This window comes from Peromyscus maniculatus, chromosome 20 (assembly GCF_049852395.1).
Source record: "Peromyscus maniculatus bairdii isolate BWxNUB_F1_BW_parent chromosome 20, HU_Pman_BW_mat_3.1, whole genome shotgun sequence".
Taxonomy (NCBI): Eukaryota; Metazoa; Chordata; class Mammalia; order Rodentia; family Cricetidae; genus Peromyscus; species Peromyscus maniculatus.
The window spans coordinates 41,709,736-41,723,053 of record NC_134871.1 but is presented as its reverse complement, the minus strand read 5'-3'; the positions used below and the strand labels follow the sequence as shown (position 1 = coordinate 41,723,053).

At 41.6% G+C, this 13,318-nt stretch overlaps 1 pseudogene; it reads left to right on the top strand.

Annotated features, from left to right (window-relative positions):
- The first annotated feature begins 597 nt into the window (after positions 1 to 597).
- On the top strand, positions 598 to 932 carry LOC102924675 (cyclin-dependent kinase 2-associated protein 1 pseudogene; annotated as a pseudogene).
- The last annotated feature ends 12,386 nt before the right edge of the window (positions 933 to 13,318 follow it).

Genomic DNA, 13,318 nt, shown 5'->3' with positions numbered 1-13,318 from the left:
GACTATTGCAGCCACCTTCTATATAGGAAAGATCTTGAGATGAACTAGCTTTTAAACTTTTTCTGCAGAAAACTGTAAACTCAAATGGTAGAAGACTTCAAGTTGAGGTTCTACATACCGATTATAATCGGTCCTGATTATATGCTAAATGATCTCTATAAAAAAAAAAAGACTCTGGAAACATCCAGGTTCCTCCAACCCACCAAAGCCCTGACTGGTGCTTATATATGCTTTTATTAAGAAGTGGGTCCTGCGCTCCCTAGGTACTTCCTGATCTGAGCACTCAGAAGCTGGCCAAGGGCTTGTCTAAGACAGGACACATAAGGGCAGAGATTATCAAAATTACCAGGAGCATGCTTGGGAAAAATTAGATTCAAGGAAGTCCACTCTGGTCGCCAAGATCCCAAGAAACTCCAACTTCAAAGTCCAAAGGAAATAAGAAAATGAAAGGTCCTCTACAAAGCTTTCTTAAAAATCAGAGCATAAGAAACTTCTCAGGCAACAAAAAGTATGCGGGCACCCACTGGGTGCTCGGAAAGGTTCCAGGACGTGGGGTTGCCTGGCCTGAGCATGGTTCTGCCCAGTGTGCCCACCCAAATGCCGTACAAGCCAAACTTAACACATATGCCTGCCACCGCCCTCAATGCCGGAAGCATTCACTTGCCTTCTCCTAGCCTGGCGACATCCTACCAATATTGCTAGCTGCTGAGTAACTATGGGCCACCATCACTAGGCTACACCCAGGGAACTGGATATAGCCAGGTGCCTCAGTAAATACTCGGAGCTACTGGCCGTCATTGAGTTGAGGAAAGATATCAGACCCACGTATGCAGTGAGCAAGAGCGCCCTAGAGAGACTAAAACAAAGCATTATAATGCCAGAAGCCTGGTTCGGGAGTCTTGGCTGAAATGGAACGTAACGCCAGGACCTAGTCCCTGGCCAGTCTGAAGGCCCATCTCGCTTAACCCGTGGAGATGAGGCGCTTTGTTCAAAATGGCAGTTTTCCTGCCATAGTCATTAAACTCTGAACCCACATTCATTCAAAAGATTGGGAAGACATTTTGCAGTTACTGACGGTGTGCGTTTTTAAGTAGTTAGGAATGATCCAGTTCTTTCTTTCCAGGCATTGATTTGAAAGATGTTTGTGAAGCTGCTTCAGAGCAAGCTGTTGTTTGCCCCCAAATGCCAGTGTCTCCTTTAATCTCCCTTTGGATACATTTGCTATTTGTATCTCCCCCAGTTGACCTTTCCATGAGCTCACCTGCCTCTGAGGACTTGAGTACAAACCACAGCACATTTGTTTAGTAGCTAGCCGGCCTGAATACGGTGTAGACCCTGCTTCAATGAGCTTCCCTGACGAAGTATTTGTACGACTGAGTGCTATGAAGTCAATCTTAAAAATGCACAAGTTAGAAAGAGCAATCTAACCAACCTAACCAAGTGCTCTGTGAATGTCGGTCCTGAGACTGTAGGTCTCAGTTCCGTGTTTACTGTGAGATGATCACAACACATTCGAAAGAAAATGAAACTGTTGCATCTTTGCATTTATTACTTGATGTAATAAAGCTTGTTTTCATTAACAAAACAAACAAAACTTCTCTCAGATGCAAGCCACAAAACTGTCCCAGGATTCATGGTCTGTGCATTTGCCCTAGGGAAAGTGGCAAACACTGGCAGATATACTAGAGGCTGGAGAAGTCACCAGGGTAAGTTACAGAAGGACAATGGGCCAGGACCTGTCTGTCACCTGAGTAATATACTGCAAAGAGGCTAGGTTAATTAAAACATGGCCATGAAAGGAAGGCCCAAAACAGGGTTGGATAACGTGTCTGCAGTCCCCAGAGCCAAGGCGGGAGAGGGGTCGCAGGAAGAGATTGGAGAGAAGCAGAGGACAGACTTGGAGAATCTTCAGGGTCAACTGTCAGTTGATCACAAGGACCAAAATAAGAAAGGTGGAGAGGCAGGTGAAGGACACATCCCTAAACACCTCAGCAGTGGAAAAGATGACACCCATGTGTCTCAGGTCAATGGCTCTCTAGATTCTCTCCATAGGAGAACTCAGATTTGGAACATAAAGCTCAGATAAGAACCCAAAATGCTGGATCAGAAAACTTTTCTGGCAGAGGCCACTCCACTTCCTATTTTACTTGTTTTTATTCACTCCCCCCGAGTACAAAAGGACACAGGGTTTGAAAGCATGGAATTCCGATGGTGCTTTGTATGCCAGCACCATAACCATAGTTTGGAAAGAATAAGTTCTAGGACATATGCATTGCCCTGATTCCAGTGTTGATCAGAATTCCATGTAATGAAGGCATTAGAAGAGCAACAAATGAACTTATTGGATTGGGAGCAAGCACGGACTACACAGAATTCATGAAATTGTTATTTCTTACATTCCAGTAGGAAGAGGGGGAAAGACTTTCTAGTCTCTGACTTTTTGTGCCCTAAGACATTGCACTGCTTCCAAATTAGGTGGTCTTATGAAACTTGACAGGATCCTGATGTCTCTTCTCTACTACTCCAAGGAAACTACTCAGCTATCTCCTGTGAGCTACAGAGATGGTTCAAGTTACGAGCACTTGCCAAGTCAGGCACGATACATGGAATTCAAATTCCCTCAACTCATGGACACCTGCAACCATAGCTCTGAGGGATCAGATACCTTCTAGCCTGTGTTCACAAGCATGCACAACCTGGCACATGTAGAATTCTAAGAAGAACTTGGCCATTCCAACAGCTGGAACCTAGTTGTTCAGGCAGTAACTTAGCTCTCAGTGACTACTTTAAGAGTTAACATTTTAAACTAGGTCTAGGACAATAGCTTAGTGACCCTAGGTTTGATCTCCAGGAAATTAAACCAGAACCAGAACATTTAAGTTACAACAACTTATTTGAATCAACTTCTCCATGAACTCAAGTCACATGACCTTTGTTACTGCTTTTCCAAGGTGCATCTGAACTGATACTGAGTAGAAGACTCAGATCTTCTGTGGCCCCCAGAAAACCTCACATTTCATTATTAGGAAAGAAAGTTGGAGGCAGGTCCACCCCAGCCCCCACCTGATTTCACTTCTGCCCATAACCAGTATTCACATGGCTTTGCTACTGGTATGTTGACTCAATTTTTTAAATTTAATCTTTTAAAGATTTAATATACAGTGTTCTGTCTGCGTGTGTGCCTACATGCCAGAAGAGGGCACCAGATCTCATTATAGATGGTTGTGAACCACCTATGGTATCTGGGAATTGAACTCAGGACCTCTGGGAAGAGCAGCCATGGTTCTTAACATCTGAGCCATCTCCAGCCCTTTAAGTTTAATCTTATTCATTTTATGTGTGTGTGTGTTTCCCTGCATGTAAGTCTCTGCGCTATGTACATGCCTAGTTTTCTCCATGAAGCCCCAAGAAGATAGCATCAAACTGACTAGAGTTAGAACTCGTTGTGAGCTTCCATGTGGGTTCAATGAATCAGACCTGGTTCCACTGAAGAGCAGCCAGTGCTCTTAACTGCTCTGCCATCTCTTCAACTACTGTTAAGATTTTGAGGTAAGTTCCTCTAATTTTCCCCTTAATACTGAAAACTTGTAGCATTGGTATCTTTATATGAAGACCAATAAATTCAGTTTTTGTGTTCCTATGTATTTTTGGATTTTTCAATTGGCACATGAAACATTTAAGAATTTGTATATAGAAAGCCAGGCCTGCTGTTACATTATCTGCAATCTGGCTACTTCAGAGGCTTGGATAAGAGGATCACAAAGTTGAAAGCCTGCCAGGTCTACAGAATGAAATCAAGGTCAGGATGGTACACTTAAGACCCTGTCTCAAAGTTAAGACAGAAGATCCAAATGAGGTCTCCTAATCATGGGGGAGACAGAGTCCCAAGCCTCAAGGCCCTCAGAATCAACTGAGCAAGGTTTGCATGAACTCCACAGGCTAAAGTAGCAAGCACAGGGCTATGTCACATAGCTCTGCACCAAGTCCTTTGCATATATAGTAGTAGCTTCCAGCTTACTTTTTAGGGGACTCCTAAGTGTGTGAATCAGTGAGGATGATTCTTGTGCCTGCTCTTGAGACAGTTTTGGGTTGGCTCCTGCAGACTCAAGATGATTTTTCTTATTGTCATGTTTGGTTGTTATCTTCTAGAATCCTATTCTCTAAGATATAAAGGTGGTAGGATCCAGAGAGGGGAGAAGAGAAACTGGGTGGAGAGGTGAAGCTATAATCAGAATATATTGTATGAGAAAATATTTAATAAAAAAATACACATTTAGACTCCTTCAGCGCCAAGATGATTGTCTAGCATGCACAACTCCCTGGGCTTGCATGTATTAAGACTGCACATATTAATGGGACCCCCATGAATTTCAGTATGACTTAGTACAACATTTTACAGGGGTTAAAAATCATCTCAAACTTAGCTCTAATCTACAGTGATAATTTCCACAATCTTTTCTAGCCTTTGGATGTATTTACATCAAGTTCCTAACATTTCAGTTACCTCTAAGTGCTTTTCCAGTCTGTTTTTAGAATAAAAAGCGCCAAGATTTATCCTTCTATTTCTAATTTCTTTCACCCTCTAGAAGGTCAAGTGAACGATAAAACAATGTGTATGGTGGCTCTCATGGACCCATTTTGCAAGCTTACACTTATAAACCTATAACCACGGAAGTTGTGCTGACATACACTCTCAATAAATGTTGATGTTAAACAGGGCCAAAGAAGGAGCCACAGTCACACAAATCTATAGGTCAGATTCTAAAGGGACAGGAAATAGAATTTCCTGGTGCACAAGCTCATCATCCAAAGCAAACATTGTAATGTTGTCCTGACTTCCGAGGCCCCATTCCCAAAGGGGGCAGAGGCCATCCCACTAGGACAGTGTTGGCCTGCAACGAAGCCGAGAGCAGTTGTGCCAGCTCCTCAGAGCTTGAGACCCTAGCAACGAGTTCTGGCTTGCTGCTGAGCCAAGAAAGCAAAGAGCTGGGACTTTGCATAGGTCCCTCTGGAAACTAGAGGTGTCCCTCCCCCGCCCCTCGACTATGACAAAAACAGTCCTGCCAAGTCTTTTCTGGAAATACCCATCTAAATTATGAGGAAGGTGAAGACCTTCACCATGTTCTCTACTTTATTATTTCCCCCTTTCTGCAACAATGGACACTGCAGGGCTGCTAGGCTGTGGATACCAAACACAGGCTGGCTACAGCTTTGTGTCATTTTTCTGAGAGCCTGTGCAGTATAACTGACAATGTTGGGGGCTAAGCCTAGTGTCACTTTTTTTTTAAACACTCTTTAGTCTTCAGGGCTTCCACCACCTAGCTCCAAGTAAATCACATGGAGCCTTATTCTTATCAATGCCTGGCTTTAGCTTGGCTTATTTCTAAAGCTAGCTTTTTTTAGATTATCCCATCTACACCTTTTGCCTCTGGGCTTTTTCCTCTTCTTACGTCTATAATCTTCCACTCTTACACCATGCCTGGCTGTGTGACTGGGTGGCTGGCCCTTTTTCTCACCCCTTGATCTTTCTTCTTTTGCTCCTATTTTTATTCTCTCTGCCTGCCAGCCCCACCTATCCCTTCTCCTGCCTTGCTATTGGCCATTCAGGCTCTTCATTAGACCAATCCGGTGGTTTTAGACAGGCAAGTAACATAGCTTCACAGAGTTAAACAAGTGAAAGAATGCAGCACACATCCTTGCATCATTAAGACAAATGTTCTATAGCATAAACAAATGTCACACATCTTAAATATTCTACAACACTCTTGGTCAGACTGGTGCCTTTCAGTGGTCCCACAGGGTTGGCACAGAAATGAAACTGTTTGGTGTGGGGCGTTTACCCACCACCCCCACAGCTTCCCAGAGTTTTCTTGAGTGCGAGCAGCAGGAAATATTAGATAGAAGGATTTATAGCGGAGAATGTTGCGGAGATAAACAGATAGAAAATAAAGGATAGCCTCGAGAGGGCCTGGAACCTATTCCAACGGGCCCCGACTGTCTCTGGTCCAGGGTTTTTATAGAGACGCCAAGGGGTGGAGCAAAAGACCTCCTCCCCCAGCACAGCCAAGTGCAGGCCATCTCAGACACCTGCACTCAGGCCCGTGGTCCTGATCATCCTCTATTCGGACCTGCTGGGTAAAGCCACGAGGAACCCCAGAACGGGCTCCCACAGGTCCCCCCTTCTTAATATATAAAAAAATAACTATTAATGGCTTACAGCAATCTCCATAGCTGTTACACCTCCCAGTATGGGAGTAGAGGATGATATAAATGGCATTTCTCTTTTGAATTAGGTCCAAGGTGACCACAGCTGTCTTAGCTGCCTTAAGCCCTTTCTAAACCAAAACTCTTAAGACGACTACAAACTTAAAGAATCCCTTAGCTTCATCATTACCATTAACAGGTTAACATAAATATTGCTATACATAGTCACAATTCTCTCAATCTTACAACTCAAAGCAAACTCTTAACAGAACCATTAGAATTAGCATATATGGTGCTATATATAGTTAATTTTCTCCGTCTTACAACTTTAACTCAGTCATTTGAATTTTCTTGTTAACAGAACATAGGAAAAACTTCGATGTATTCACATCAAACTTAAACATTTTCTTAACTCCACAAAACCAGGGTGCATTAATATCAATAGGTTTCTGCGAACATAATTCAATCTCATAGCTCCTCCTTTTCTTTATAATTTTTTAAACAAAGTCTCAAACCTAGTTAGAGGAACCCAAACTTATCTGTTTGAACAGTTCCATTTGTAACACAAAACCAGTTCCATAAGTAATTTCATTTTTACATAAACAGTTTCACAAAACAACTCATAAATCACCAGTTAATAAAGCATATACGCATACACAAAATTGCATCTTGATTCTAAGTAGAAATACATTTCTTCATTTAAACAGTTTCATTTTTAACCCAATTCCAGAAAACCGTTCCTAGGTCATTACTATAAGTAAGCTCAAAATTGTCCCATTGCAATGAAATCTCTATTGTTCATTTCATTTAAGTACCAAAATTCAAATGATAAATATTGGTACTAGCCTTCCAAATTTGAAGAAATCCATAACCAAAATGTTTTTGTAATTTTATCTCATTTTAAGTTCAAAAAGTTTAAATAAGAAATAAATTCTGGTATCAGGCTTTTACTTCCAAATATGAAGAGACTTTTTTAACCAAAACTTTTTGCAGTTAATTTTTGTTCAAACAAGCGTCTCTGCAACTTTTGTTCTCACAGACAGACCTTTTTAGTTATAGTAATATTTTAAACTGCACCGCTTTTGCTGTTAGCTCAGGTTTTTCTGTGCTGCGTTGATATTCCACGGATCTCAGCTGCAGATGCCTTGTGCTGGTTCTGGCGTCCGCCATTCTTAGCTTCTTAGCGGCTTCTGGAGCTTTTGAAATCATTCAGACTGCCTACTTTGCAGTCTACTAGGACACTATCTCCTGTGTCTCAGGTGTTTTCACCATATACATTAATAGACTCACTCTTAACATTTACACTTTACAAACCCACATAACATGTGCTTAAGCATAAACTCACTCAACATTTACACATTTTTACAAACTCACATATTAACATCTACTTATTTATACTTTAAGGAAACTATAGAACTACTTTAGCAAATATATTTCTTATTAATTCTTATATACTTATATTCATTCCATCTTATTTCTTATTTAAACTTACATTTACAACTAGCATCTTACAAGCTTATTACTACATGTCTTAAGACTACCTTAGATATTTCTTACAAGCTTATATTCTTAAAGGAACTCTATAGATCTATTTTACAAACTTATATAGGCTACCATTAGCATATATCTAACTTAGCAAACACCTAAAGATTTCTTAACACAGATCTAACAAGACAGAATTTTTACAAACTCGCATATCTTATTTTCGTCTTTCTACTTCTTACTCTTTATTATCACCATCTCTATTAGAAAGATTCTCTTAACTAGACAGGAAGTACGTACATCATTTCTAAAGTTTACAGTTTATAGTCAGCTTTGTTATAAAGCACTGGGATTTAGTGAGTGTTGTCATTATAGAGTTGTGATACTTGTTGCTAGGGGATTGTAACATTCTCAGGACAAAGCCACACCCCAAAGTTGCGAGTTCTCTCAGCCATTCCGGACCGGCAGAGATGCACTGTCAGCGGTAAACGGTTTTTAACTAGAGGCTGTCCCTTCACCCAAATTCATAATAGCTCCCCTAAGTACTTCAATTCAGACAAACATTTCTATTACAACAGCACTTTTGGTTTGTTCTACTGAAAAACTTCACTTCACACTGAGGGTGAAATTACCATATTTAGCTGCTGTAAAGCTCTTCGCCAAAAACTGTACAGTTATTAGGTGGTATTTTAAGGATTTTAAAGTGACGTGTTTGCTCTTATAGGTAGCTTTTTGTCATCCAACTACCGTAAAAACTTTGCACAGCTATTAGGGTAAATAAGGCATTTTACCAACGGAGCTCCAAACCACGAAGCACCTAGTTCCGTATCCTTTCAATTTGTTATTGGAACTGACATTTAAACTCTTAGACGATTTTCCTCCTTATTCTTTTTAAAGGCTGTATTTTAATTTTAGAGCTGACAAAAGCGTTTCAGGGCAATGTCGCCATCTTTAGCAGAAAAACTACCTTTCCCAGAATGCATTTCCCTTATATCAGTCAATAATATCAGTCCCATATCAGTCCCTTATATCAGTCTCTTATATCATTTCCCATATTTCTTATCGTGTTCGAGAGTCAACTGGTTCTCTTTTACCAGACTTGCTTACAAATTCTTGCCCGGGAGGTTTGAACAAAGTTTTTTGCTTTTGCAATGGGAGATTTGAACAAGCATTTTACATTTTCAGCTATGGGACATTGGGAGGTTTCTGTTCTCTTCAGCTGGCTTCAACAGGTGTCTCTCCTTCATCAGACACTGGCCCCAGATCAGAACTGCACCTGCCTCGTTAGCGCGCATTGAGGCTGGCATTTCTGATAGCAACTTTCCTTGGGGCTTGTGTTTGTCTTAGCCAGTGAAAAACAAGATCATGTGCAACAGCTTTTCCATAGCTCTTTCAGAGAGATTTTCTCCCACTGATTTATCTCATTTTGCTTGCTCCTTCCTTCCCCAGATACAGAGCTTCAGCTATCTGTCTGCGGCTCTGTACCTCTGCTAGCTGCCTTTGGAGGTAGGGGCTTTCTTTCTCCCCCTGAATCTGCCTCAAATTCTAGCAGCTTTTTCAGGTCATATTTTCTGGGGAGGATTATGTCCCTTTTTTGTTTCTTCAGAGTCTTTCTCCCAGACAGTTCCCAGTTTGGTCTCAGTTTATCCCCTCTACCCCAGAAACAGTTTCCGACACTACAGTGGCGGCTTTTCCTGCTACTGCAGGTAGGGGCTTTTTGTCCGTTTCTGTTTTCGGGGTCTGTGTGGTTTGCGTACAGACTGAAAATCTAACAAGGGAGGTTTTTGCCATTTCTAAACTCCCATTAGGACAGGTGCTTTGCCTCATCAGGCCTTCACCTGGCCCAGTCCCCCAGTGGGTTGTGTTTGCTTGTCTGGGTGCTCAGGACAGAGCTTATGCCAAAGGCAGTCACCCCTTAGGGCTACACTCCCTCATTTCATCGGGAGTCAGTTGAAACAAAGCTTTTCTCCAAGAGATGCTTTCTCTGACAGAAAAGAAAGCTTTACTCCTGGATAGTTCTGTTCTGCCCTGGCTGGGCTCTTTCCCCAGACAGCGTTCTGACTCGGCAACACGACTGCTTCAGACACAGTTCAGCTTTACTGTTTTCCCAGAAAGGTCCTTACTCTGATAGGAAAGCTTTTTCTCAGATTTCTTTTTGCAGCTGTGGACCTATCAACCCGGGACTTGTAGGAAAGTGGACAACTGTGTCGTTCCCACCGGCTTTAGCTTTGTTTGTTCATTAGCAATCTTCCCCTGGGTCCTGCACCTTCCTGCCTCAGCTCTGTGCTCCAGGAAGTTTGCAACTGCAGGAACCCTAGTATCCCCGAAATGCACCCCAACTCAGAGACGCTGGCCAGTCGCCTCTGGGTTTTTGCTCAGGAGCGAGGATACAATGCTAATAGTTTGCGTTGCTACAGGGGATCTTTGCATTAAGACGATTAGGAGCACCTTTTCATTCTGAAATGCTCACTCAAAACCTTTGCTGCCTCAGCTCTGCTGTAACTGAAAAGCTTGGCTTTTTTGCTTTTCTCAGGTCAAGTTTCCTGCCCTTTTGGGCTCTCTGTAGCTCTTCACCCACACTCTCCCAAGCGTTTCCCTCAGGGGATTCTGCCCCACTGTCTTTTACTAGCTTGAAGAGACAGCTTAGAAGAGGTTTTTAGGAACTTGTCCCTGCCTCCTGCATTGCAGGGAGGATTGTTAAAGCTTGAAAGAACTTAGAGAGGTTTTGTTGTCTTAAGTTTGTTGTTTTCCCTTAGAGCTAATCACAGGTGGTCCCCATACTAATATCTTCAGGTGATTCTAATTTTTGTCCTCTCAGAAGGACAAATTTAGTTTTTAAGTTTAAGAGAGCTTTTGAGAAACATTAAGGCTTTTTCGAGAGTTTCTTCCCCCAAATTTTCCAAGAAAAGCTTTATAGTTTAAGAGAAAGATTCTTTTTCCCCAGGAGAAAGACCAACTTTTCCCAAAACTTCCCAACTTTCAACTTTGGCTTCTTACACCCCCATTTTTGCCTCAGGGAGAAATTACTTTCTCCTGCTGCTTGGATTTGGCTTTTCAGCTGTCCCCAGGTCAAAAGCTTCCATAGGAAACTTTTCCTTCCCCATAAGCTCCAAGAAGAGCTTTTTTACTACCCGAAAAGCCCAAAGAAAGATTTTTTTCCCCAGTTTGCTTTCAAAGCCCCCAAAGTTAGAAAATTGAGTTTTTCTGTCTAGTTGCCTTACTTATTTTTTCCTACACAATCTTATACTTCTAAGTTTTTCCTAAACTATATTACTACCCTATATCTTATACTTATCACAGATAGAAATTGAGAAAGGGATAGAAGATAGAAAATTTTGACAGAAGAGAATTTCGCTGCAGCATCGGACATCCTTCCAGTCCGCTTTCCTTTTCTCTCGAGGATAAAACCCCTGCCTTCCCAAAAAAAATATATATAAAAATATATATATTCCATAACACCGGCATGCCTTTCCACTGGCAGGGCTGACTCAGCACTTTCACCAAAAACTCTGTAATAAAACTATTATTTTCCTTTATCTTTAGTCCCTATTACTTTGTCTTAAGTCCCTGTTCATTTGTCTTTAGTCCCCCCTTTTTTTGTCCCTTTTTTTCTTTAGTCCCTTTTTTCCCCTTTCTTTAGTCCCTTTTTTCCCCTTTCTTTAGTCCCTTTTTTTCTTTAGTCCCTGTTCATGGCGCCATTCTGTGGGGCGTTTACCCACCACCCCCACAGCTTCCCAGAGTTTTCTTGAGTGCGAGCAGCAGGAAATATTAGATAGAAGGATTTATAGCGGAGAATGTTGCGGAGATAAACAGATAGAAAATAAAGGATAGCCTCGAGAGGGCCTGGAACCTATTCCAACGGGCCCCGACTGTCTCTGGTCCAGGGTTTTTATAGAGACGCCAAGGGGTGGAGCAAAAGACCTCCTCCCCCAGCACAGCCAAGTGCAGGCCATCTCAGACACCTGCACTCAGGCCCGTGGTCCTGATCATCCTCTATTCGGACCTGCTGGGTAAAGCCACGAGGAACCCCAGAACGGGCTCCCACAGTTTGGGAGTGTGAACGAGAAAAAAAAAAAAAAAAAAAAAAAAAAAAAACCAACAAGATTGAGTAGACCTGCCTGGAAGACAGCTAAATATCAAGAGAAGGTGGGCTAGAACAAATTTTCACCCTTATAGCTCATTTTAAATTTTGTCTTGGAGTCTCAAGGATAGACCCATAAGGCTCTGAACATTGCCCAAACTTGCTTGCTACATAGCGTTCTTTGTGTGTGGGTGGGAGGAGGCGCTTTGGGTTTGTTTTGTTTTGTTTTAAAGGATCAGTAAGTGGACATCATAATGTGTGACGTTTTCTTCAGGAAACAAACATTTACTACCAATATTCAGCAGCAATGGTCAACCAAGTAAAGATTTCAGGTCTAGTTCTGTGAACTTGTGGTTTTAAGAGCAGGGATTGACTCTCAAACAGCTACCTCATGGGGACGGGCTCTCCTCAGAATAAACATCCCCATGGCTGCACAGATACAGCTGATGAGTAGCTCTGTTCGTTTATTATTCTAGCCCTCCTAAGGCTACATTGCGAGGGGCAACCCACCAGCCCCACAGCTCCCCAGAGTTCTGAGGGCGAGCAGCAGGAAATAGCAGATAGAGGATTTAGAGTGTGGAGATAAACAGAAAATACAGGATAGCCTCGAGAGGGCCTGGAACCTCTGTCTCTGCCCTAAGGTATTTATAGAAATGCCAAGGGGTGGAGCAAAAGATCCCCCCCCCCAGCACAGCCAAGTGCAGACCATCTCAGACACCTGCACTCACGCCCCGTGGTCCAATCATCCCCTCTATGCAGACCTGCTGGGTAAAGCCACGAGGAACCTGAAAATGGGCTCCCACAGGTCCCCCTTTCTTAATATATAGAAAAATAACTTAAGAGCTCACAGCAATCTCCATAGCTGTTATACCTCCTAGTATGGGAGTAGAGGATAAGGATAATAAAGATGGCATTTCTTTTTTGGATTGGGTCCAAGGTGACTACAGTAGTCTTTAGCTGCATCAAGCCCTCTTTAAACCAAAAACTCTGAAGGCAACTACAAACTTAATGGTAATGAAGCTAAGGGATTCTTTAACAGGTTAACAAATATTGCTGTACATATATTTACAATTCTCTCAATCTTACAACTTAAAGCAAACTCTTTAGAGAACCATTTAAACTAATAAATAGTGCTATACATAGTTACAATTTTCTCAGTTTTTCATCTTTAAGTCTTAGTAGAATCATTTGAATTTTCTTGCTAACAGAACATAGAAAAAGCTTCTGATGTATATACAAACTTATTTCCTTAACCTCACAAAATCAGGGTGCTAATATCAATAGGTTAACATAATTTCTTCAAACATACATTCAACTTTATTTCACTCAGAACTCCTTTTCTTTATAATTTTTTAAATAAAATCTCAAACCTAGTTAGAAAAACCCAAACTTACACAATTCCTACAAACCCATATCCATTACTTAGGAAACTGCTTTGATGTTTTCAAACTAACATTAATCCACTCAAAATATTTTTTCAATTAAATACACTAAGGAATATTGCTTCTCCGTTTAAAAAAAAAAATCAAGCCTAGTTAGAAAACCCAAACT